The following is a 25076-nucleotide window of genomic DNA, read 5'->3' on the forward strand; positions in this document are numbered from 1 at the left end:
GGAAAATAGTTATAAAATGTGTGGCTATATTGTGAAGGTTCAATACTTGATTTTGTTTAAGCAAATTGCCAGTTGTTGATAGACTTCTCAATATATTAAAATATCATGTTACAGTATTTTTCTTTACACATCCTTTTAATAATAAATTAATGTTAAGAAGGAAAAGCCAGGAGATAGTTTGTCTAAATATTACCAAGCTTTAAAAATGGTTGATATGCAAGAATTTTTATATAACTCTTTGTGTGATTTGTTAGCACAGTACCAAGCAACATGTCCAAATGGTATTTTGCACAATTATTGTTCCAGTAAGATCGCATTATCCATATTATACCAGTCTACAATAGCTGCAAGCTTTTCAGCATAGTAGTAAAGCTTTACCCTGGGAAAACCCATCTCAATACTGAGCTAGATAGACTAATGGTCTGACTCAGTATATGGCAGCTTCCTATGTTCCTACCTTGAATGCTAGGTGACCAAGAAAAGAGGCATTATAGAAAACATACACATTTTATTAGAATAATATTAGAAAATGAATATTTTTTAAAACTCCAATTAATAGTAGAATGAAACTTCATTGATTCAATTCCAGTAGAAAATGTATGAACTTCACATTTTTTGTTGCTGTTACCTCACTTCAAGTGTTCATAGCTGAGCAAAGCAGTTACAACTTATCTCTAGTTAATTCTTGTATTGCAAACCCCTTTCAGCTCATCTTATGAAGCAGATAATGTTCATAGTGGGAATGGAGATATAGTTTTGACTATGTTTGGATCAGCCCAAGCTTTGAAAGACATGATCAGTGTTGCAGAGAAATTACTCACCCTCTATAAGTAATTGTACAGGAAGCAACATTTACTGAGAAACAACTTTAATTGAGAAACAAGTTTAGTTTTTACCAGCTAAAACATGGGCTGAGCAGACATAAACAGACTCTCTTATGCAGAGTGGAAAAACCTCTCAGCTTGAAATACAGCAAGTAAGTAGCAAAGAAACTGCGACCAACCCCAAGGCAGTACATAGACACATTCAAACATAGACAAGCATGCACCACACAAAGAACTGACTGTCCATGACAAAATCCCAACAAACAAGACTAAAATTCACTCAGATGCCACCTTCTGTTTTAAAAAGAATATGGTAGATAAATGATCCCTATGCGGAGAGGAAGTGCCTCTTTAAAGCAACTGAGGATTATTATCCATTATTTGTAGGATTGCCTTTTAAATAAGTTCCTAACCATGAGAACTAGGTCAGTAATCAGTTCTGAAAAGGAGAAAAAGAGGGAAATGATATGATCACTGAGAAATCAAAATCTAAGTTACACATACGCAGTATTCTGTATGTTAGCAATGACAAATAGATTTAATATATGTTGGTTGAGATTCTCACTGACAGTGTAGAGGCACTACATGCAAAGTGCCTCTGCAGTGTTTAGTAATACAGAGTCTGCTACATTGGGGGTGGGGGGGGGGGTTTCCTGATCTTTCCATCCCTCAGAAATGCTCTTTCATGCAAAAATGTTCCTGAGGGCTGTGTGATCACACAGATCTAAATATGTCACTCAGAGACATATTTAGGAGTGTTATAAGTACATAAGAGCATAAGAACAGCCCTGTTGGATCAGGCCCAAGGCCCATCTAGTCCAGCATCCTGTTTCACACAGTGACCCACCAGATGCTGTTGGGAAGCCTATAGGCAGGAGCTGAGGGCTAGGGGTCTAAACCAGACCCAAACTGGACCAGGGCCAGTTCAGTCTGGAACCCCTTGGTTCAGTTTGAGGTGGGGGTTGTGAACTTAATTTTTAAAAAAGCAAAAAAGCTCACCCCCTTTGGTGGTGTTCTCCGAGGCGGCAGGAGGGTCCGTGGAGGTTTCCTCACTGGCCCCCTGTCTGTCCAAAAATGGCCTGTTCAGTCATTCTTCAGCCCGTTCAGGACTTTCCCCTTGGTGCGGCAGCCATTTTGGAGGCTGCTGCCCCTGCGCAATGGGCCTCTGCGTGGCCTGGGGGTTTTGCCTATGTTTTTCTTTTATTTTCTCAACAGCCCTGTGAGATGGATTATATTGAAGAACAGTGACTTGGTCAAGTAATCTAACTGAACTTCATGACAGTGCAGGTATTTTGAACTGTATCCTTTCCAGGCAACCATGTGCAATAATCAGGCCTTTGCTTCTGGGACTTACTATCCGCAATTAAGACAGTTTTTAGAATATCCTGTTCAGGTAACATGATTGCAGTTCTGAATTTAGAAGTACTGAAACATGCAATATGCAACAAGGATGCCAAAAATTGTGAAAATTACAAATGTACCAAAAAGTGCATTTCTAATTCTGTAAAGAATATGCAGAAGCAATATCTGGAAATGCAGAGATATCCAGGGAAATGCACTGAAAGGAATTATATCCCTACATGTAAAATGATTTGGCTAATGCAAGACTGTGGATCATCTGAGCTTTAAATAATATCCAAAATCTACCAGCTTGGCAGTCCACTATCTATCTATCTATCTATCTATCTATCTATCTATCTATCTATCTATCTATCTATCTGTCACCTGAGCAATTGTTCCTTTAGGCCTATGCATGTGTGCATCTATGAATAAGAGATAAAATAAAGAAGAGGGAGGAGATGTGTTGCTTTGCAAACGTTACAGACATTTGACAAGACTGAGTGTAGCTGCAGAATAATTTGGGTGAGTCTAGATGATCAAAAAAACAAAGAGCAAAATGCAGTCAGCAGCTGTTACAGACACCCCAGGACAGTACGAAAAAATATTCATTGAGCAACTACTGAGTTGTTCAAAACCACACAGCACTTTCCCAGAGGGGACTTTAACTGTCCAAACATCTGTTGGATGACAAATAAAGCTACTGTAAATATGGATCAGCAAATAGATTTCTGGCCAAAAAAACATGAACCCTGAAAAGAGATTCTGATTCCTGGCTTCTGTAGAGAGATGTTTTATTATTCAGTCAAGACAGTACTGGAGCTCTCCCAGACAGCAGGCTTTACCACGGGTTTGCTGGGAGGCTTTACTGCGAGTTCGAAGTTGCCCCAAAAAAACTGATGCAAAAAGTGGATTTTTTTAACCCTGGATATAAATTGGGCTTCATTCTAACACGCAGTGAAAAACCCGAATTTGTGTGTGAAGTGCTCCCCAATAGCTCGCAGGGACAGGGGCAGATTTGACCGATATGTGAACACACACCTCCATTCCGGAGGAGATGCGAACCAAAAGCCAGGTGTGAAAAATGTCCTGGTATTCCATGTTAGAGAAAATTGTTAGGAAGTATTGCTTTCTCATACTAAAGGCAGAAAAGGAGATGATGTGAAGGCTCCTGGCAAGCTTGGTTCATTCAGGATACAAAGGCCATGTTCTCAAAAGAGAACGATCATGGATAAAGAGTTAATTGTGGTCAGCAAACCCTGTGAGCTCCCATGGAGTGTGTCTTGAGAACCCTCTGTGGGGGCATCTAGGGCTTGCCGGTTGCAGTTAACTCTTTAACTGCAATTGTTCTCATCGTGAGAACACAACCAAAGTAAGGTACAGATATGGTAACCTGGAATACAGTGGAGTTGTCTTGTTTTCTTAGATTACCCAGCAAAGGTGTACAAAGTGGGCAGGATTAGGGGCTCAGATAGGGATGGGAAGATTTGCTCTTCCATGCTCTGTTGCTGCCCTTTTCTGCTGACCCTTTATGCTGTCTTGCATCCAATTTTTGCCATGATTTCAGCCACCATGTGCATGGCCGGGGGTGGGGGCAGGCCTCCCCCCGTGTTGCGGCAGCAGGCAAAGCAGCCTCTGGGACTGTCTGGTCTGCCCAGCACCCCTTGAGAACTGTGAGGCACTCTAGTGCACCTGCGCAGTAGGAATCGAGTGTCGCAAGCACTCGATTCCTTCTGTGCAGGTGCGCTAGAGTGCCTCACAGTTCTCAAGGGGTGCTGGGCGGACCAGACAGACCCGCCACCACCTGGATGGGAGGCCTGCTTGGCTCGGCTCACCCCCCCATCCTCCACTCCAGGGGCATAGCTAGGGGAAAGGGGGCCCATGTTCATCCTTCTCTCTGGCGGCCCCCCCAGAGTGAGGGACATAATGAAGATAATACGGAGGTGTGGAGCTGGAGGGCCCTCAGGGACTGGCGGCCCGTGTTCTTTGAACCCTTTTGCTCAATTATAGCTACACCCCTGCTTCACCCCCTGGCTGCATACATGGTGGCTGAAATTATGGCAAAAATCTGTGGGTCGGGTGCGGGATAGTGGTGGGCTGGCAGCAGGCTTCTGATGAGGCCCTCCAGGAGGCCCCCCCCCCAATTCAGGTTTCTTTTTAAAAATTAAAAATAAAGCCTTGTGGTGGGGAAGCCCTCGGAAGCCCTTCTGGTTCAGGCACCAAAATCACCTAAGTGCCCCACTGAGTGCAATGCCACTAGCAGGGATCAGGCAAAGAGATCAGTGCTAAACCTCAAGTATGTACAGGTTCTCATACTGGTCTCACTGCAATTCCCAAACTGACAAGAAGAAGCCCTTGCAGTACTGGTGCATTGCAAGGTGGGAGTTACTTCCACCATGTGGGCCACACAACTTATATAGCTGCCTTATACTGAGTCCGGCCATTGGTCTAGTATTGTCTACACCAGGCCTGTTCAACCTCGGCCCTCCTGTAGATGTTGGCCTACAACCCCCATAATCCCTGGCAATTGGCCACTGTGGCTGGGGATTATGGGAGCCGTAGTCCAAAAACAGCTGGGGGGGCCAAAGTTGAGCAGGCTTGGGTTACAGTAATTGGCAGCTGCTCTCCAGGGATTCTGACAAGCGTCTTTCTCAGCCCTAACTGCAGATACCAGAGATTAAATCAAAGACCTTATACATGCAAGCAATCACATTGTACCTTTGTACAATATACATACAATACACATGACCTTTGTGCCAGTGTTGCTCTGAGTAGCAGATTAAGCGACTGTCTCTGTAGAGTAAGTGGACTCAAGTTCATACTCATGGAGCTCAGGTATCATTCACGACTAAGGACAAATGAGATTCAAAAATATTTGGCAGCAAAATCTGAAAATGCACTCATTTCTTACAAGAGCTATAGGCCGAGGAGATCAGAGAATCATGAACAATCTCAAAGCATCAGGTGCTATTCAGAAGACATACTGAAACAGTTCCAATTTTATGCATGGATAGGATTGTCCTCATGTGGTTATGGTTTGCATGACTCCTTTCCTTTTTGCTAATACTATGAGAGGCATATTTCATTTCATGGTGAAAAAGTGCACTATCAGTTCAGCTCAAGTTAAGGTATTGACCATTTTGTAATGTTTCAGCAGGTGTGACAGAAGGAAATACAATATTTTGTTATGTTAATGGCACATAAGATAGAGAAGGCATTTTTCTGTATCCTGTATGCAAACATTCTTTGTGAAAAAGTTCAAAGGAAAAATATGACCGAGTTCAAATACTTGCGTTGGTGAAGCACTCTCAGATATTTTTCAGATAGATGTCTCATCAATATGGGTATCAATGAGAGATATTGATTTAAAAATATATCTAAAAGTGATTTATTGGTAGACAGTTGAATTCTGTCAGATTTCTTCTTTGAGCTTTCCCACAACAATGGTTTGTACAGGGGAGGCAACAGAAAAATGCCATTTAGGGTATTAATACATTACTTTTGAGTCTGCAGGGAACACTTACTAGGTTTTCCTATTGTATTTCCGTTTAGAGAAATATTTACATGTTCAGAAAAAAGTGCTCTCCAGCCTCACAGATAAGAACATTAATAGAACCACTTATCTTCTATATTTATGCACGTATTTTGGAGAGGAAGAAAGCACTTGTCTATTACACTCAGTGTAAAGTAAATACAGAGGGATCCCAAGTGTATGCATATTTCTTGTGAAGAACAAGGCCTCTCTGGGTTGTCAACAATGCCTTGATTTTACTGACAATATCCAAAAGGAGTTTTAGGTCTGCTTTCTACATTTTTAGTAATGTTATCAAAGTAAAAGCATTTAATTATTCCTTTTTCTCCCCAACCTGGACGCTGAAACAGACTGGTCTTAATGCAGCGGGCACATTAGATGTACACAAAGGTTTGTACACCTGCTAAGGGTCTTCTGCTTGCTTATTCTGTTTGATAGCTTTCCTGCAACACTTTGCATGCTGCTTTTTAAACTCAGGGGATTCAACTGAAGATGTTGCTTTATGGGGAAAATAATGAAATAATTGACTATATGTGCAGAGTTGTCCTTTGGTATTAAAGGCCACAGGCCAGAAGTTTTGATTGACCTCTCAATTGTGCATATAATTAACAATAGCAACATTTATATACCACTTTTCAACAAAGATTTCCAAAGCAGTTTACATAGAGAAATAATAAATAAGATGGATCCCTGTCCCCAAAGGGCTCACAATCTAAAAAGTAACATAAGATAGACACCAGCAACAGCCACTGGAGGGATGCTGTGCTGGGGGTGGATAGGGCCAGCATAAATTATATAATAATTTATAAATTATAAAGCTATCATTGAGCTTTATATTGTGCAGATTATGTATATTAGGCCTCTACAGTCATTTAATTTTGGTCCCACAGGAATGTCAGAACTCCTTCAGAGTTCTGACAGAATGCTTAACAGGTCCGACATGACACAGCTAGACCATCAGACCTTTGTTTCATTTGACTCAGTGATGTTTACACTGACCAGTAGTGGCTCTCAGGTTTCAAATGGGTGTTTCTACATTCTCGAATGGGAATGTTCTACATGCAAACCAGATTCTCTCCAACTCCAACTTCCTTCCAAAGGTATCCAACCCTTTTTGTCTGATGGATATATAAACTTGGAATATCCATATGCCTGGAAATGCCCTTGCTCATCAACTAAAATAGAGAGGCCTCACAATTTTTTTTTTGGAAGTTTGACCATGGCCACACTTCTTTTAAAAATCTTGTGGAACTTAATTCCATGTATGAGGAGATTCTCACGATCGGCCAAAAGTGGGCTTGAATTGTAGATTTAACATCCACTGTCTAAATATTTTACATGGGGAAAGTACCATTGAGTTCAGGAAGCAGAGAAACTCAGCTTTCCATTCTTTCAGATATATTTCTAGTTCCAACTGTTTATGAGTAAGTGGAAGGGCAAGGACATGCATTTTGTCTCTACTAATTCCAATTCAAACAGAAGGAGTAGGAGGCATGTGCTGCCACTGGTTCCCCAGATTTCCTAAGTTTTCATGTGGCACTTCTCAGTTCACTATCTGTGGATGAAGGCATGTGCTGCCACTGGTACCTTCCCATAGTATGGAATCCATTCACTTCAAAGTGGCAACTTGACACCTTCCCCAAAGATGAGATGAGAGGTAGCCATCACCTCGACCTGGTAGCAGTGTTCCTGCTCCTGTATTTCATGCTCCTACTTTCCCAGATTTCCTAAGGTTTCATGTGGCAATTCTCAGCTCACTATGTGGTTGAAGGCTGCAGATATCTCCATGATGTTAGAGCCACTATATATGGGAAATGGTTATCTGATTCTTCCCATAGAGAATGATGGTCCTATTTGCATGTTCTCTGCTTTCCTGAGGTCACATCTGTTTCTCCTTCTTCTTCTGGCTTAATTTCTGATTCCCCAAGCTTATTTGATACAAAGAGGGCTGCACTCAGGAACTGAGAAATTCTGCTTCCCCTCGTCTCCCTTCCATGCAGACCTAATATAGGAATATAGGGCTGAATATACCGAGTCAGACCACTGGTCCATGTAGCTCAGTACTGTCTACACAGACTGGCAGTGGCTTCTCCAAGGATGCAGGCAGGAGTATCTCTCAGCCCTATCCTGAAGATGCCAGGGAGGGAACTTGGAACCTTCTGCTCTTCCCAGAGCGTCCCCATCCCCTAAGGGGAATATCTCACAGTACTCACATGTAGTCTCCCATTCAAAAGCAAACCAGGACAGATCCTGCTTAGCAAAGGGGAAAATTCATGCTCACTACCACAAGACCAGCTCATATTAAAGGAGCAAAATGGAAGATGAGAACCAGCACAAACAGAAAATGTCATATTTAAAGATATACTTTTGTTTAAAAATTAAAAACAAAACAAAACAGCAGAAACAACATACATATAGAATTGTAAGACATGATTTGGGGCATAAGCCTTTTATGCCTGAAATAGCAACAACACTTTCATTGCCACTTTCTCACAGTATAGTGGATACAAAGCATGAGGAGAATCTGAGGCAAAAGATATCATGACAAGCAATGTGTAGATGATTGCTTACCAGTGGCAATGCATCAGCTTGGATGGAAACCAAGCTACTCCCGTGCCCCATATTATAACATACTTGCTGACAGATGAGACAGGCATGTGCTTTCAAATCTCTTTCAATGGAAGGGCATAGGAGAGAAGAATAATGTTGCACAATTGCCTAAATCAAAAGCCCTTGCTGTTAATATTACTTGTTCTGTCAGTAGGCTTAGCATTATCTTTTACTCTCTCATTTCTGTCTGTCAGGGACATCTCTTGCATGGGTTTCGCCAGAAAATGTGGCCCAGTAAAAATAATTGCCTTGCTACAGGGCACCATTTAGATGTGTGTGGCTTAACTCTCTGTACTGAACAAAAGTGGGAATCCTTATGTAAACTGAGGCCTGTCTGTTATAGAAATGAATGCCCTTATATAAATCAATGGTAGAGCCAGTCCTGGAATGCGGAGAACAATGTTGGGCATCACTGCATCTTAAAAGCGATATAGTAGACCTGGGGGAGGTGCAAAAAAGAGCAACCAAAATGATGGAGGGATTGAACCCTATGGGGAAAGGTGAAAGTGCTAGTGGCTTTTCGCTTTAGGAAAAACTACAGCTAATGGGGGACATGATAGAAGTTTATAAAATTAGGGATCAGTCTCTCTTTCTCATAATACTCTGAGCCACAAAATGAATTCAATTGACAGCAGGTTCAGAACAGACAAAATAAAGTATTTTTTCACATAATCTGTAATCAATAACTTATTAAAATTATCATGGTTAAATTCATTTAACAGAACTTCCCATATCATACCCATATCTACATAGGAACATGGGAACATAGGAAACTGCCATATACTGAGTCAGACCATTGGTTTATCTAGCTCAGTATTGTCTTCACAGACTGGCAGTGGCTCCTCCAAGGTTGCAGGCAGGAATCTCTCTCAGCCCTATTTTGGAGAAGCCAGGGAGGGAACTTGAAACCTTCTGCTCTTCCCAGAGCGGCTTCATCCCCTGAGGGGAATATCTTGCAGTGCTCACACATTAAGTCTCCCATTCAGATGCAACCAGGGCAGACTCTGCTTAGCTATGGGGACAAGTCATGCTTGCTACCACAAGACCAGCTCTCCTCTCCTAACCCTCCCCCCACCACAAGTATCTCCCTTTAAAAAAATGTGTGAGGAGTTGCTCCTCAAACTTTCTCTCTGGACACATTCACATATAATGGGAAACCAGAGGTCCTTTCACAGGAAAGAAGGAAGCCTGCACAGCCAGCTCCCGCACCTCTCTGCAGTTTCGCTGACTGCAGAGAGGCCCCTCTCCCAAATGTGTGCAGCACTAATAATGACATTATAAACTGCTCTCTTAAAATGTTGAAATGAAGAGTTTTCCAGTTGCACACAAGGAGTTGAAGCCTGGCATTCCTTTTATGTTGATCAACTCTAGTAATAGTTCCAAATGAATTTTAGAGATGCATAGAGCTTTTGAAAAATGCAGAAGATTTTGTTATTTCACATATTGCATTTTACCTGCAGAATAAAGAAGCACTTATTTATTGTAATAACTAAAGACTCTATAAATCTAAATGACTAACAAACATACTTCAGTAACTCTCCCCCACCCCCCATTTTATTTCATTTACCATGGAATCAAAGTATTATTGCTTTCTACACATAGACACACATTTCCTTGAATTTAATCTTTTCTGTGGCCAGAAAATGCTTGTGGCCAGAATAAATGAACTTTCCCGTGCCCCCCTTGGTCTGTTATCAAGTTCTCAGAAGGCATCCATGTGGCAAGGTGTTTGTCTACATAAGAACATAAGAAAAGCCCTGGTGGATCAGGCCCTAGGCCCATCTAGTCCAGCATCCTGTTTTGCACAGTGGCCCACCAGATGCCGCTGGGAGCCATAGGCAGGAGTTGAGGGCGTGCCCTCTCTCCCGCTGCCACTCCCCTGCAACTGGTACTCAGAGACGTCCTACCTTTGAGGCTGGACGTGGCCCACAGCCCTCCGACTAGTAGCTGTTGATAGACCTCTCCTCCATGAAGTTATCCAATCCCTTCTTAAAGCCATCTAGGTTGTTGTCTGTCACCACATCTTGTGGCAGAGAATTCCACAAGTGGATTATGCATTGTGTGAAAAAGTACTTGTTTGTTGGTCCTAGATTTCCTGGCAATCAATTTCATGGGATGACCCCTGGTTCTAGTGTTATGGAAGAGGAAGAAGAATTTCTCTCTATCCACTTTCTCCACACCATGCGTGATTTTATAGACCTCTATCATGTCTCCCCGCAGTCATCTTTTTTCTAAACTAAATAGCCCCAGGTGTTGTAGTCTTGCCTCATGAGGAAGGTGCTCTAGGCCCCTGATCATCTTGGCTGCTCTCTTCTGCACCTTTTCCAGTTCTACAATGTCCTTTTGTAGATGTGGTGACCAGAAATGTACCCAGTACTCCAAGTGTGGTCGCACCATAGTTTTGTATAAGGGCATTATAATAGTAGCAGTTTTATTTTCAATCCCCTTCCTAATGATCCCTAGCATGGCATTGGGCTTTTTCAAAAGCTGCTGCACATTGAAGCAACACTTTCAAAGAGCTGTCCACTACAACCTCAAGATCCCTCTCCTGGTCAGTCACCAACAGCTCAGATCCCATCAGCGTATACTTGAAGTTGGGGTTTTTCGTCCCAATGTGTATCACTTTACACTTGCCAACACTGAACCGCATTTGCCATTTTGTCGTCCACTCCCCCAGTTTGGAGAGATCCTTTTGGAGCTTCTCACAATCCATTTTGGATTTCACTACACGAAAGAGTTTGGTATCATCTGCAAATCTGGCCACCTCACTGCTTACCCCTGCTTCTAGATCATTTATGGATAAATTAAAAAGCACCAGTCCCAGTACAGATCCCTGGGGGACCCCACTTCTTACTTTCCTCCATTGTGAAAACTCTCCATTTATACCTACTCTCTGTTTCCTGTCTTTCAACCAGTTAGCAATCCACACATGTACTTGTCCCCTTATCCCATAACCGCTAAGTTTCCTCAAGAGTCTTTGATGAAGAACTTTGTCAAAAGCTTTTTGGAAGTCCAGGTATACTATGGCAACTGGATCATCTTGATCCACCCACTTGTTGACACTCTCAAAGAACTCCAAAAGGTTTGTGAGGCAAGATTTACCTTAGCGGAAGCCATGCTGGTTATCTCCCAGCAGGGCCTGTTCTTCTATGTGCTTTACAATTTTATCCTTGAGGATGCTTTCCATCAATTTTCCATCAATTTGACAGTCTGACCTGTCACTGACATTTGCTTTGTCCCCAAGAGTGCAAAATATTCCAGAGAGTTTCTTTCTTTCTAGTTTTTCTCTGTAGGGATATTTTTTTTCTTCCATTCTCTTAATGTTCCTGCAGTGGTAAGATATATGTAAAAGTCCATAATTAGGGAATTTGAACCCAAGCCCAGTCTGACATGCCAGCCACAACACTACATTGGCACAAAATTTGAGCTGAGCTCAGGGTTACATGGAGGAAAGAGTAAGGAAATGTTGGTGATTATTTTTTATCAGTGAATTGTTTTCTGTTCTGCTGGGAAAGCTTGTTTTTATTACCTGCCCTGAGGATGGGGCAGGCTATAGATTACAAATCAAACACCACCAGTGGAACTTTCTTAGTACTTACATCAGACATTCTGCCATGAACATATCATCATGAAGTCATCAGGTACACAGATATCAAATGTTGCAAATGTTTGTGTGAATTAGCCATGAGTTATCTTGTTGGTGCTCACTTAGGCTGCAGTACTTACACAATTTTACACAGTATCAGACCACTCAAGGGAAAAAAAGTATTTCTGAGCCATGCACACATTAGCTGCAATCCTCTAAGCTGTATACAGAAAGTCCCATTGAAATAAAGGGGCACATGCCAGATAAAACTGGGAATACTTCAGTACTTCAGTACATTAGAACCTAACTGTGCACTTAAGTATCTTTTTTATTTCATTGGCACTGCAAGTGACTGTTTACTTTCTCTGGTGTCTGCATGATGAAATCCACATGAACATACCTGTTTGCTGTAGTGAAACAACTGCTGGTCAAGACCTTATGTGGAAACTTAGGCTCAGTACAATGTCCCTGCACTTCAGGAGTGAGTGCTCTCCAACCCCATATCAACACGAGTGACTACTTCCTATCTAGGTTCAATCCTCTGGCACCCATAAGTCCCACTCTGAGTATGTGCTACAAAAAGCATGGAAGTCTACATCAGCCATTTTGGCTGCTTCTTTTTGACTCCAGAGGGGCCTGTTCCATTTTAATCATCAATAAGGCTGTTTGAATCCAAAGCCCTGGTCCAGCTGCTATATGGTGCCCAACTTGGACCATATGCCATTTTCCCAGCATTAGAAGTAGGGGCATATCTAGCATGAGGCAGGCAAGGCACATGCCCCTGGCGCCACATGAAGGAGGTGCGATTCTTTAAAATTATTTTTTTTAATGGCTGCCAAAAACAAAATGGCCACTGTGCATGCTCAGATGGCCCCTGTGAGGCCCTAGGCCATGCCAGGCCTTGCAGAGGCCATTTGGTCATGTGTGACAGCCATTTTGTTTTCAGCAGACATTTTTTTAAAAAAATAAAATAAAAATGGCCACCACACATGCTCAAATGGTCCCTGCAAGGCCCTAGAGGACAGCGGTGGGAGGGGGAACCTTTGCAGACCCCCCACCTCACAACCTTTAGGAAGCGCCCCGAAGGGGCTACAGGTAAAAACATATATATATATATATATATATATATATATATATATATATATATATAACTGTACACATATTCAGAATGGCACTATGTACAGAGAATCAGGGCTTGTGAATACTGAGCTGAAGCTTATGAGCTAGGATTGTATTCATTTGCTCTTACTTTGCTTCTTGTGATAAGTGAGTTAAATGTGATGTCTTAATAATATGGCTATTAATGGTGAGTTTGTCTTTGAATCAGTGTGAAATCCTTAGCCCACTGGGAGTTTCTTGCTCTCTTTCTCTCATTTTAACTGTCTTTTTGAAATACTAGAATATATTCCAAGCAGTGACACAGTTTACTCTGCATATCCTTTAATTATTTTCAGAGTATCTGGGAAAAGTCAAATTCTCCATTTATTTTTAAAACTTATGTAATAGTGATGCTACAATGCATAGCAGAGAATTAGACAGGCACTTTAGTTTTCCAGGTACACCTCCACATAGTATTTGGATATTTCATGAGCCCCAGCATACTGAAATTTGTAGTTATTCAGCATTTTATGGTCTGGCTACACCCACTGCTAAATAGTTTTTGAAATATTAAAAGATTAATGAGCTTGTGTTGTATTTTTCAGCTGATATTATGGTAAAGTTATCTGAAAGATGGGTGTCAGATGTTTGGACAGGGGGCGCAATTTCAGTGCTTGCCCTAGGCGCTATTTTCCCTAGATAGCTTCTGATTAGAAGTGGTACAATCTAAATTCCTTTGGAAGTCATTCCAAACAGCTCACAGCATCTCCAGTGCAGTCTTTCAGCTGGAGGCTGGGCTCTTCAGGGTAGAATCTGATTTGGCTTTCCATCTTTGTTCCGGCTCAAAACAAATCTTTATCCTATGGAAGTTTTTCACACCTGCCTTTTAGTTCGCATTTCCTCTGGAATGGAGGTGTGCATTCAAATATCAGCAAAATTTACTCCGAAGTTCCTGAAAACTACTGGGGAACACTTCACACACAATTCAGATTTTTCATCATGTGTTAGAGTGGAGCCTGATCTATATGCAGGGTAAAAAATTCCACTTTTTGCCTCGGTTTTTGGGGCAACTTTGAAATCGCAGTAAAGCCTCACAGAAAACCCGCAGTAAAGCCTGCTCTCTGGGAAAGCTCATGGGGTTGACACCACTTCTAAATAGGAACATCCACTTAAGCAGAAGTTGCTTACTAAGGCCTATCACCGCAAGCATTAACAGCGATCAGCTTTGACCAGGCCAAGTTGGTGTGCTGTCAAAATGCTTCAGATGGCAGACTGATCAAGGCCTTATCCCAAGAGGAGCAGTGTTAGGAAACCAAATCTTGTGTACATGCCCTGCCAGATATATAATCATATTTTGATACTGCCTGATATGTACATCTCAGACATGGTTCAAGGTCTTACACATGGTTGTGTTCAAAGGTAGATTTAACAAAGACTTGTTTGCTGACAGATTCTGCCCCTTAAACCCGGGAGCTATCAAAACAACAGGGCATGTGTTGTATTGTAGCTTTTACAGGGACATTCACAGTGTGTATGTATATTACCCCATATTTATTCAATTTTCCAGGCTGTTCTGGTGATTTTTATATATGTCATCTTTTATTGGACCATGATGACAAGATTTCTTATGTAGTTGCTAAGTTCTGCCTAATTGCTAGTAGAATTCATGTTATGTAGTTGAATGGTTGGATACTACTATATACTGAAGATCGCTATTATAATCTAAGTTGAGTTTTTTCTTTTTCTTTTTTCTTTTTAATGTTTTTATGAATTGTATGTATCTGTATTTTTCTGGTCAATGACCAAAAATAAACTACTACTACTACTATTTAGGTTACTGTAAAATAAGCTGAGATTGATCATGCAATCAGAACCCACTAATCTCAATTTATTCTAATTTACTTGCTTCAAACAACCTGAGATCTGTATTCAAGGTTTGAAGTGCATTACAGACTTTAGGTATTTGACACAAGTGGGTTAGAATAAGCCAAGAGTGGGGGGTTTCAGATGACATGACCAGTCTTAGTTTATTTTAACTTAGATAGGAAGGGGATACACATGTGGGGATGGGAGAGGGGAATGTCCATTCCCAAGACTCAAGGACATCACGCAGAGCCTGACTCTATCTGAGGTTCTGTATGATGTCTGAACCAGTTGCATTCTGGAGTGCTCTAGTGTGCTTGTCGCGCTCCATACATAATACATAATGCAGGGTTGCAACACTTCTTTCCAAGACAGGGAATGATCTTCACATATAGTGGATGGCCATGACTCCTATTGTAATTTCCCAACTCATAGGAAAGAACAATGCAGCCCTTAGAGACACAGCACTCAATTTTTCATTGGAGAAACAGTGTACACACAGGAGCAACCGAATCATGGCATAGTTGCTTAAAAGCAAATAATAGCTTCCTGATTGTTTACTCTTCTTAGCTGCGGAGTTTTTATTCTATTCCTTTGGTGCAGTGTCCACCATCTCCATGAAATTTTCCTTCTGTGCTTCTCCCAATTTAGTATTCCATTTGGAAGACTGGAGGTAGATTAGGTAAGTCATGATATTCATAATGCAGAGTAAGTATTTAGATTCATTTTGTAAATGTGTAAAGCCTCCAAACATCTGCCGTTAGAACCCAGAAGCTTAACAGAATCATCCCTGCCCTCACCACATAATTGTTAAATTGTGCATGTAAAATAGCTTCAGGATATTCTGTGCCTCTTCCAGCAGGTTATCAGGGAAAACCTGCCAGAAAACATTGTGGTGTTTATATATCCTTTAGGTTAGGAACTCAAAGGTCAATAGTTGCCAAAAGCATTTCTGCTGGAGAACTGCTACGTTTCTCAAGCATTGCAACCTGCCTCAGCAGTGATCCTTATCGTATACATACACACAGACACACACAACTTCGAGACCTTTAAGCTATGACCAAGCAATTTTGGTTTACTCAAGTACTCTATCCCCCTTTTTGGTTCAATTAATCATGATGATTAATTAGCTGTGTAAATGGGTTTTACATGCTGTTACAGCCAGCTTCCATAGTATAGCATTACTGGTATATTTCTTTTGGCTAAAAAACAGCTCCCGAGAAACTTCACTCCCCTATTTTTACATGTAATAATGCAAAGATATAATTACTTTTTGTAGGCCATGCCATGCCACTTACTCATAGGCATACAATATAAACACAATACATGTATTGTCTGTCGTTTCAATATCTAGGTAATTTTTAAGGAGAGCACATGGAGATTGAACATACTCAGATGTTAGCTTAGTGCAAGTCCTCTTGGGGGAATACATTCCACTGAGCTGTACAGAAAGACAAACACAAGATTTTTCTGTTAAACAGAGAGCTCCTGCCACAATAAATAGGTTAGTCTTTAGGATACCACAAGAGTTGGTGGTCTAGAATTGATTCTTGTTTTACTATTCATAAATAATATGTAATAAGTAATAAACAATTTCATTACATAAATAATAAGTAATAAAACAGCTGCCAAGTTAATTTTTAAAAAGCAAGAACATTTTATAATCCATTAGTGTTTAGTGTATAGAGGTCTTCTGAAGTCCTCACATTTGGAAAAGGATCTTCACTAGGGGGCTGATAAACATTGTGATAATCGTGATTCCTCAGAATGATTCCTGCAGTGGCATAAGTAAGAAGTCTTTAATTTTTAGAGGGGCAGGTTCATTGAAACGCCCCTGAAAGTTTTATTTACAGTAAATCAATTATTTCTTTTACTTGATAAATCTCTAAGCACCTTCAGGGATCCCATGAACTGGAAGGACCACCATCATTGACCTGCCACAAAATTATGAGTAGCCTCACGGGTCCTTTTCCAGACTCCTGTCCCTTCAGAGGTGAAGTGGGTGAAGGCCTGTGAGAAGGCCTTCTCTGTGGTGGCATCTCTAGGGACGTTGGCCTGGCACTGAATTTGTTTTCCCGTTGCCATCTGTTGAATATATATTAATATATTGGCATGTATTGTTTATTTTTATGGTCTTACTTTGTTTTTTCAGTTGTTAGACCTTGAAGCTATTCTCACAATCACTGGAACGTGGGCTAAAGGAGCTTAGCCCACTTTCCAGTGGTCGTGGGAACCACCAGGTTTGCAGGTGAGCCCGGTGCTCCCAAGGTGGCTAGCCCGCCTAAACCACCCTCCCCTTAAATGAGGTTATCTGAGTGAGTGCTCCATTAATTTCATTTTGTTGGTCATGTCTCACTGCGGTGCGCAGTGACACAAGAGTAGATCCCTGGCCGGGAGGCTACAAGCAGCTTGGAGGTCTCTCCAGGAAGAGAGAGGGAGTCTCAGGGGTCTCTGCAGGATGCCTCGCGCACTTGCGCGGGGCATCCTGGAACTTCCAAGGCTTGCACAGCCCCTGATCCCCACAGCCTCTGCTGGCTGTGTGACAGAGCCGAGTGAGCGGCCGATCTTTGACTTGAAGAGTGTGGTGTCAGTACTGGCTGATATCCTGACAAATACAAGTGAAGCACTTCTAGAACAATCAAAGTTGTGCTAGCACAAGATTGCATAGTTGTGCTAAAATTCCAAGAATTTATGCAATTGCCCAAAAGTTCCATTTAAAACAAATGAAATGTGTTGCAGTTGTGCTTGTGGCAGCAGAACACTAGTCTGGAACATAAGCTTCTGACTTAGTGCAAATAGCTTGTGTAATACCTTTGTTCTAGTGCAACAGCCTACCACAAGCACTTTATTAGTGCTTTGTTGGTGTCACTTTGCTAGTGACTGGTGGATGTCAGCCACCATAAATAAATAAAACCTTGGGGCTAAATTCCTTTCACAAAAGCAAATATGTGTTTCTTTGTGTATGTATTTATGTATATGTACATTTATATTCTGCATAACCTACATGGTTATGTTTATCCTCACAACAACCCTGTGAGGTGAGTTAGGCTGAGAGATCAGTGACTGGCCCAGAGTCACCCCGTGACTTGTGGCTGAACAAGGATGTGAATTCGGGTCTCCCTGGTCTTAGTCCAATGCTCTAAGCATTACTATGCTGAAAACCAAACATGCACCCCAAACATGCTCTTGCCTGCACAGAAATGGTGCCAGTGGCGACTCCTCGGCTCTGGCCAGTGGCAGCACCCACCAAGGCATCCTTCCCTGTGCTTCTGTAGTCCCCATTCAGCTGGCAGCTGGAGAAGAGCTCTTCCTGAGGGGGACTGGGGTGGGGCGGCTCCCTGCAGCTGCTCCCTCTCTGGCCTTTCCATTGTCAAGGGGTTCTTCGCCGGAGGGGAAGGCTGCAAACTCCCAGGGGTCCGCTTTGGCCAGTGGAGGGGGCTGGAGGGTTCTTCCCCTTGTTGGAACAGAGACGTCTTTTCCAAATGCATGCACAAACCTGAAAGGAGATCATGAAGCTGGAAGCAAACAGGTGGCCAGTGGGTTTCAGACCCTATTCTGACCAGATCTTCCGCTTTGCGTTTGTGATGTGCTGCTGAGGGGATGGAGCTGCTCTGGGAAGAGCATCCAGATTCCAAGTTCCCTCCCTGGAAGCATCTCCAAGATAGGGCTGAGAGAGATCCCTGCCTGAAACCTTGGAGAAGCCGCTGCCAGTCTGTGTGGACAATATTGAGCTCGATAGACCAAGGATCTGACTCAGAATATGGCAGCTTCCTATGTTCCTATGAAAAGCTGATAATCAGATGTGCAAGAGGTCTGTAGTATCCAATGTTGTCTTCTTGCGTATGAAAACAACACTTGCACTCTGAATTATCAATTTGTTGTGAGGACTCTGGTGCCCACTACCCTGATATTATTCTGCTTGCAAGGGCTCTCTTATTCACCTCAGTGGAGGGGACATAGAAGCTCATGTGGGGCACACCCAAGTTTCTATATCACTGATCATAGTAAAAAGGTCTATGGTGCCAGAGTACAACTTAATCCATTGATGTCATAGACTAAAATGGCTTTTAAGCTTGCATTCAATGAACTACTTTGTTTGGATTTATCTAGGGCCTTGGGCCAAACAACAGGAGATACAGCTATAGAAAAATCAAGAAGCTTGGAGAAAGACACTTACAGTGCATATCAACCTGCTATCGATACCACTGCTGGAGGAAATGCTGGAGGACCCCAGGAACATCAACTGGGTAGCATGGCTTTCCTCCTTGAGTTCATCTGTGTCCTGGGAAGAGATATCTCTCTTTGAGCTTGCCACAGTCAGGCCACCTATAGTGTGATGACAACAAAGGATCACACCTTCAGGAGTTCCAGTGAAGGTGCCAACTCATTCAACCTTCAGAGAGAAGCACTGCAGAGAAATGAGACATATTATGGAACAGAACTGCCCCAAATAAGACATGAGGGGAAACAACCCAGGTGTGGGACAAAGCAGGTTTGTTCCTTCCGATTTGTTATGGCTTTGAGACCTCTAATTTTGGGTGGATTTATATTAATGGTATTTGTTAAATCTTTATATTAATGTATCCATATTTTATTCTTACTGCTGATATCTTTGCTGCTGTGTTTATTTGTTTAGCTGACATCATTGGTTATTGTGTTATTTGAATGAATTATACTGTTATCTGTAATAGATTTGCTTTAAGAAATAAAACCATTAGAAAATAATTGATAGTAGATTTGTTATTAGAATGATATTTTGATTAGCTATGTGATAAATGGGTATTGGTTGGTTGTGTTCATTATGCTTGATGCATGGCTATTATTACGTTTCTTTTGTTGTGAGCTACTTCAGAAATGTTTGTGTGGAAAAGTGGCATATAAATTAAAGTTGACATTCAGAGCAACGAAGTGAAAGTGCTGCAACTATGCCCCTAAGAGTTGTGCAGCCCTCGGGGACATATTTTGGGGTGATACAGAGGGCTTCCTGGGGAAGGAGAGGGTGTCAAAAACTGCCGCTTCCCTGCTGCATCAGTGCAATTAGTTGGGAAGTTCTGTTAGGCTGCTCGCTTGCTGCACCTGTGCTTCCTTGTTTTGAATGTCAGCTACTAATCCTAATAAGGATACCCAGTAGGAATTGTATTTGTTTTTCTTTGAACAGCAGCCCTCTATAACTATATTGCTTTTTGCTCTTTGCTATATTACAAATTGCTTTTGAAGATGCCCTCTGTTTCAAATGTGGTTTGTCACATGGTCTTGTAGACAGCTGTTCAAATGAAAAGAAACATTCTTCCACTCTTTGGGTGCACAGTATAAGGTGCCCAAGTCTAGAATGATTGTAGAAATCTTATCCGTTACTAAATGAATCACCCCACAGAAATTTAATTAAGCAGGCAAAAGTCTATCTCACATATATAGAAATTGGTAAAAAGGGATACTACAGTGTTTTTGATGTATTCAAATAAAATGTCCAAATTGAAATTACTAGAGTTTACACATCATATGTGTGCAGACTAGACTGCAAAATAACACTAGATTTTGAACTACATTATGAAAATAATTTTTAATTTGAGCATCCTCCAAGAAAATGCTTAAAAAGCAAATTGAAAAAAAAATCACTTCAAACACATTGGGCTTGTGTTTCTCTTAATTGCAATGATATCAAATCAAATAATATAGTTGATAAGCACTGAAGAAATTAAGTACAAAAGGAAACAAATGGATTGTTATGAGAAAGCTGTAGCTGCAGTTAAAAAAAAATGAATCCAAGGAGATAAAGCAGATGAAATGCCCTGTAACGTCTGAAAGAAATTTAAAAATGCCAACAGATTGTCATCAGATCAATTCATTTTCTAAAAAGTTTGCTACATATTTCTTTGGGGAATAGTTTAGCTAATGATACATAGTGTGTGTGGAACACAACCGTAAACAGACATGCAATTCACCTGGTTTACAATCTGCTCCGTGATCTTTGTTCATGCTTTTTAAAAGGAGTATATGATTTGTATGAGCATAGGAAAATAGATTCAAAGACTCAACCATTTAAAAGGAAATTTATGAATATTTTCCACTTGTACTTAGTCCATCTATTTCTGATACTTGTTTGCATTTCACATCTGCTTATTAACTATGGATGGATACCTTCAGATCCCCCCCCCCAGTGAATATTTGAGAATGTGGAGTCCTAGCCTTTGTTTGTTTATTTGGAGGTAAGCCTGTCTTCTGGGGAACTTACTCCTAAGTCAGAGGGCATAGGACTCAGCCTCAGATACAGGCATGCATGCAAAAAGATGCTTAGTTTTGATCACTTGTCATCTTGTGTTCTTTCATGCATTTCTATCTGAATTTGTTCAGATCTCATAAATAGGGCGGTGGGGGGGGGGGGAAGCAAAACACGCATGCGATTTTAAAGCAACGGTGTTCAAACCCAGCTTGTAGTCTTTCTGATGCCCTCTGTTACTGAGCACATGTTGCCCTCAGGTCTGTAACTGAGCTGCACTCAGCCTTTTATGGCTGTGGCTGTCTCCCCTTTCACCAAAAGGCAGTGCACATTGCAATCTGCGTGTGACAGAAAAGAAGCGCCTTCCAGAAGCTGCTGTCAGAGCCTGGGAAAACAAAAATCCCATCGTTTCTATTGCCCTTGTTCCACCCCACTTCACCCATACACCAACCGTGCATGGCCACTTGTCACTGACCCCTGCCTTGTCCCATTTTCTTTTCACCCTTTGAGGTTGCACATGTGCAACAGTGCTGAGCGGCCCCACGTTTTGAACCTGATTGTACAACATTGTCCAGCACAAACCATGCAGAAAGTTCCTGGCTCAGTGCAGAGCCAGTGCTCAGGAAAGAGAAGGCTCCTTTATAGGTGGTCAGCACAGAGCGGCACCGTTTTTAACAGATGTTATTGTGTTAGTATCTGGCTACAGAATCACTGGAGTAGAAATGCTGGCTCTAAAGCTTGGGTGGGGAAAGGCACAAGATCAGATCCGTTATATTCCATATACCTGTATTTTGTGGTACCCTCCCTGGAATCATCGGATGACATGTGTACTCTGTGGCTATAAGAAATAAACTCTCTTCCTGCTTTAAGTTGGTGCTTCTTGATGAGAGGCTGCACCCAAGTTTCAAATACTTCATCCCAGCTGTTAGGCATTTCTCCTACATAAGAATGCGGGGTTGGAGAATATGGTTTGCAGTCAGTAGGGGAAAGGGTGTCATTTGAATAGCATAATTTCTGGGGTAAAATTAATAATTGGAATAGGGAGCAACTCAAGATGAAGAATTATTGAATCCCTTCCGATAATACATGGATTCAACTATCAGCTACAAATGACTTGATTATCTTTTCATTCAGAGTAGATTAACGTTGGATCTACAAATGCAGCAGAATGGGGTGGGAAGGAAAACTGACACTAAATTTGTCTTTCCATCTTTAAAAGAAAAGAATAGCAGCCACCATGATGGAGGAGAACGATGATACAGGTAGTTCTCTTGGCACCAAGAGCAGCTTTGCTTGGGGGGCAAATAACAGGGATAATTTCATCAGGACTGTGGCGTGTGGGGAAGAATGTAACCCCTCTCTACTTGTGTCACAGTTGTGAATCTGGAATGGGGACCCCCCCATGACTGTTACATTTTTAAAAAAGATGATGATGTGTTCAATGTCACTGCTAATTCAACCCTTAAAGTCTAGCTAGATGTTACAGCTGTTCACACAGGAAAAGTGAAATAAATTACCACTGTAGCCAATTAAAGCTTTTCCCCCAGGGCAAATAATGTTACAGGACCCCCAATCCAGATCTGGACCATGATGGTAAAGTAGGTTTCTAGCCCTCTTACTTTCCACCACAGTCCGAGCTTGGATCAGGCTCCACTGCATGGGCTATTGATGCTCCACAATACCAGGGGAAGCAGATGCTTCTGGAAACATCTCCAGAATGGCATGTGACTGCTGTCATAGGGTCTACAGAGTGCTGTCTGTTTTTACTTATAACGGCTGACATCAAGATTAATGCTGTGCCATTGCACAAAGGAAGGGACAATTATAAACAATTTATACTTATCTCACCTTCCCTCTGAAGCCCACTGTGCTGCCTGAAAATATATTCCTGAGGCAATTATTATAAATAGTAGTCTTAGTAGTTTTTTATTTCATGATCCTCTTCAAGAACTAGATGCTGGAAATAAAATGAAAATAAGCCATATGCCCTGTCCACAGTCTTACAATTTAAGTCACCTAACCAAAAGGAGAGAAAAGGCAGCTATGTGATTAAAGAGGTGGGCTTTTAAAAGGCATTTGAAATGCATCAACAGCAGGAGTCAAGAGGTAATGAGGTCAAGTAAAAGGGAGAAAGAGCACAGTTGTGGATGGCACAGTTGTGGATGGCAGGTGCAATTTTTGCTTTTGGAGGGGCAAGGAAAGAAGAAAGTACAAAGGTACATGGAGAGTGAGACGAAGAGAGCGAGAATGAGAAGAAGAGAGAGATATGTGGGTGCAGATGAATGAAGTCAAGTGAATGAGATCCTGGTGAAGATATTTCTCCGTTCAGAGCCTCTGTCCTCTCCAAGTTGCTGAGATAGGTGTATCATGAACTTCACAAGGAAACCCCCTTGATTTAAAGACTGCAAATTTGGACATAGAGTTCAGTGCTGTGGAGATTCTGCTTCAAATGATGTCACCTACCAGTGCTGAAAGTGCTGAGGAAATTTCAGTGTTCATTTGTGGGTTGGAGTAAGATCCATCTTGGTTTGTGCAAAAATAAGTTGGATCTCTTGCTTGTGACATTTGTCAAACCTCCTTGAAGACAACAAACTACCTGAAAATCCCCTTCAGTTGACTCCATCGCCATAACATTTCTCTCTGGGGAAATGTAGTAGATGGAATATCTGAATATTATTATCTTCCTGGATTCCACTAAGTCTGACATGATCCAAGTATGACACTGAGATATTATTGTACCTGTGGCTTTGACTGATAACCTTCCTCTTAACAACTAGGTTTTCAGGACCACTCTACTGGGAGTCCATGGATAGGGGCTTATTTTCCCCCAAATAGATCTACAGAGTACCATGCTAATAAGGAAATAATCACAAAGGTTATCTTTGATGGGCAGAATATCAACTGTTTTCATCTAAATACAAAAATATGCATAGGGGTTTACTTTAACAAGGGTTTTTATTCTATGTATATATTTGAACAAAACATGGAGGAAAAGATAAAAATTAGGATTTTAATTTTTACTGTAGAACTGAGGAGAAACTATTCATTTCGGGATTCATCTAGAATCATGCTAAACTTTAGCACATTAAAGAGCAAATAAATTGAAAATCAGGCAGGTCTAAAGCATGCAAGTTTTATGTTCTAGTTTTCTAACAAACCCTGTATTGTATCATAAAAATAAATACATTCCTATCATTATTTCTGTAAAATGCTGCATACTTGTTCATTGAAATGTCTATTTGTGTGATTTATTTTTTTATTTCTAGAAAGCTGTTCTTGCACAAACTTGTGCTATGATGTGAAAGAAACCTTAAATGGCTTTTAAACCACTTATAAACAAACATTATTAGCAAACCATTTTAATTACTGTACTAAATGTAGTCTGAATGTAAGCATTTATTAATACATGCTATGCACTCATTACAAATTTTCATGGAAAAATGATAAAATATTATGTATGAAATGAATCATTAGCATGGACCATTAAGTCCTCTATTTTCATTTAATTGAATTTGTCAGTAGTACCCTCTTTAACTGAAAGCCAGTCATAGCCACAGAATTAAATAATAATTAAAGAAACAAGTATTCAAAGAATTGCTTGGTAGCTAAGGTGCCATTTAACCAAAACATAGCAATTTAATGTAAATTGCCAGCCATATTGGTGCCATGCAGAAAATTATACATCCTGGGGTTCATATAGGTTTGATTTATGCAACGATTTTCACAGTTGCCAGTATAAATCCTGTAAGCTGCTCTGTAAACATAAAGAAGGATTCCGTGTGAGCAGGTGAGAAGAGAAAGAAAAGAAAGGCATTCCCAGATAGAATATTCACTATGTGTTTTTTTCACTGCACACATAGTCATTAAGTAATACTAGTGAAGTTTCAGAAATTCTCATTTCTTCGTTTGAAAATACATGTTTCAGTGGCTTATAATGTTAATCATGAATAGAATACAATCATTGTAACCCCATAATTCTTCTCCAGCTCAAACAAGAAGTCAGCTTCT

General features: G+C 41.2%; 1 long non-coding RNA gene across 1 annotated transcript; it reads left to right on the plus strand.

Annotated features, from left to right (window-relative positions):
• Window positions 1-1508: 1508 nt before the first annotated feature.
• Window positions 1509-25023, plus strand: LOC128351489 (uncharacterized). Its single transcript, XR_008319798.1, has 4 exons — window positions 1509-2111; window positions 6045-6084; window positions 15503-15533; window positions 18962-25023. It is a non-coding gene; the product is annotated as an uncharacterized LOC128351489 (long non-coding RNA).
• Window positions 25024-25076: the final 53 nt, after the last annotated feature.

This window comes from Hemicordylus capensis, chromosome 3 (genome assembly GCF_027244095.1).
Source record: "Hemicordylus capensis ecotype Gifberg chromosome 3, rHemCap1.1.pri, whole genome shotgun sequence".
Lineage (NCBI taxonomy): Eukaryota > Metazoa > Chordata > Lepidosauria > Squamata > Cordylidae > Hemicordylus > Hemicordylus capensis.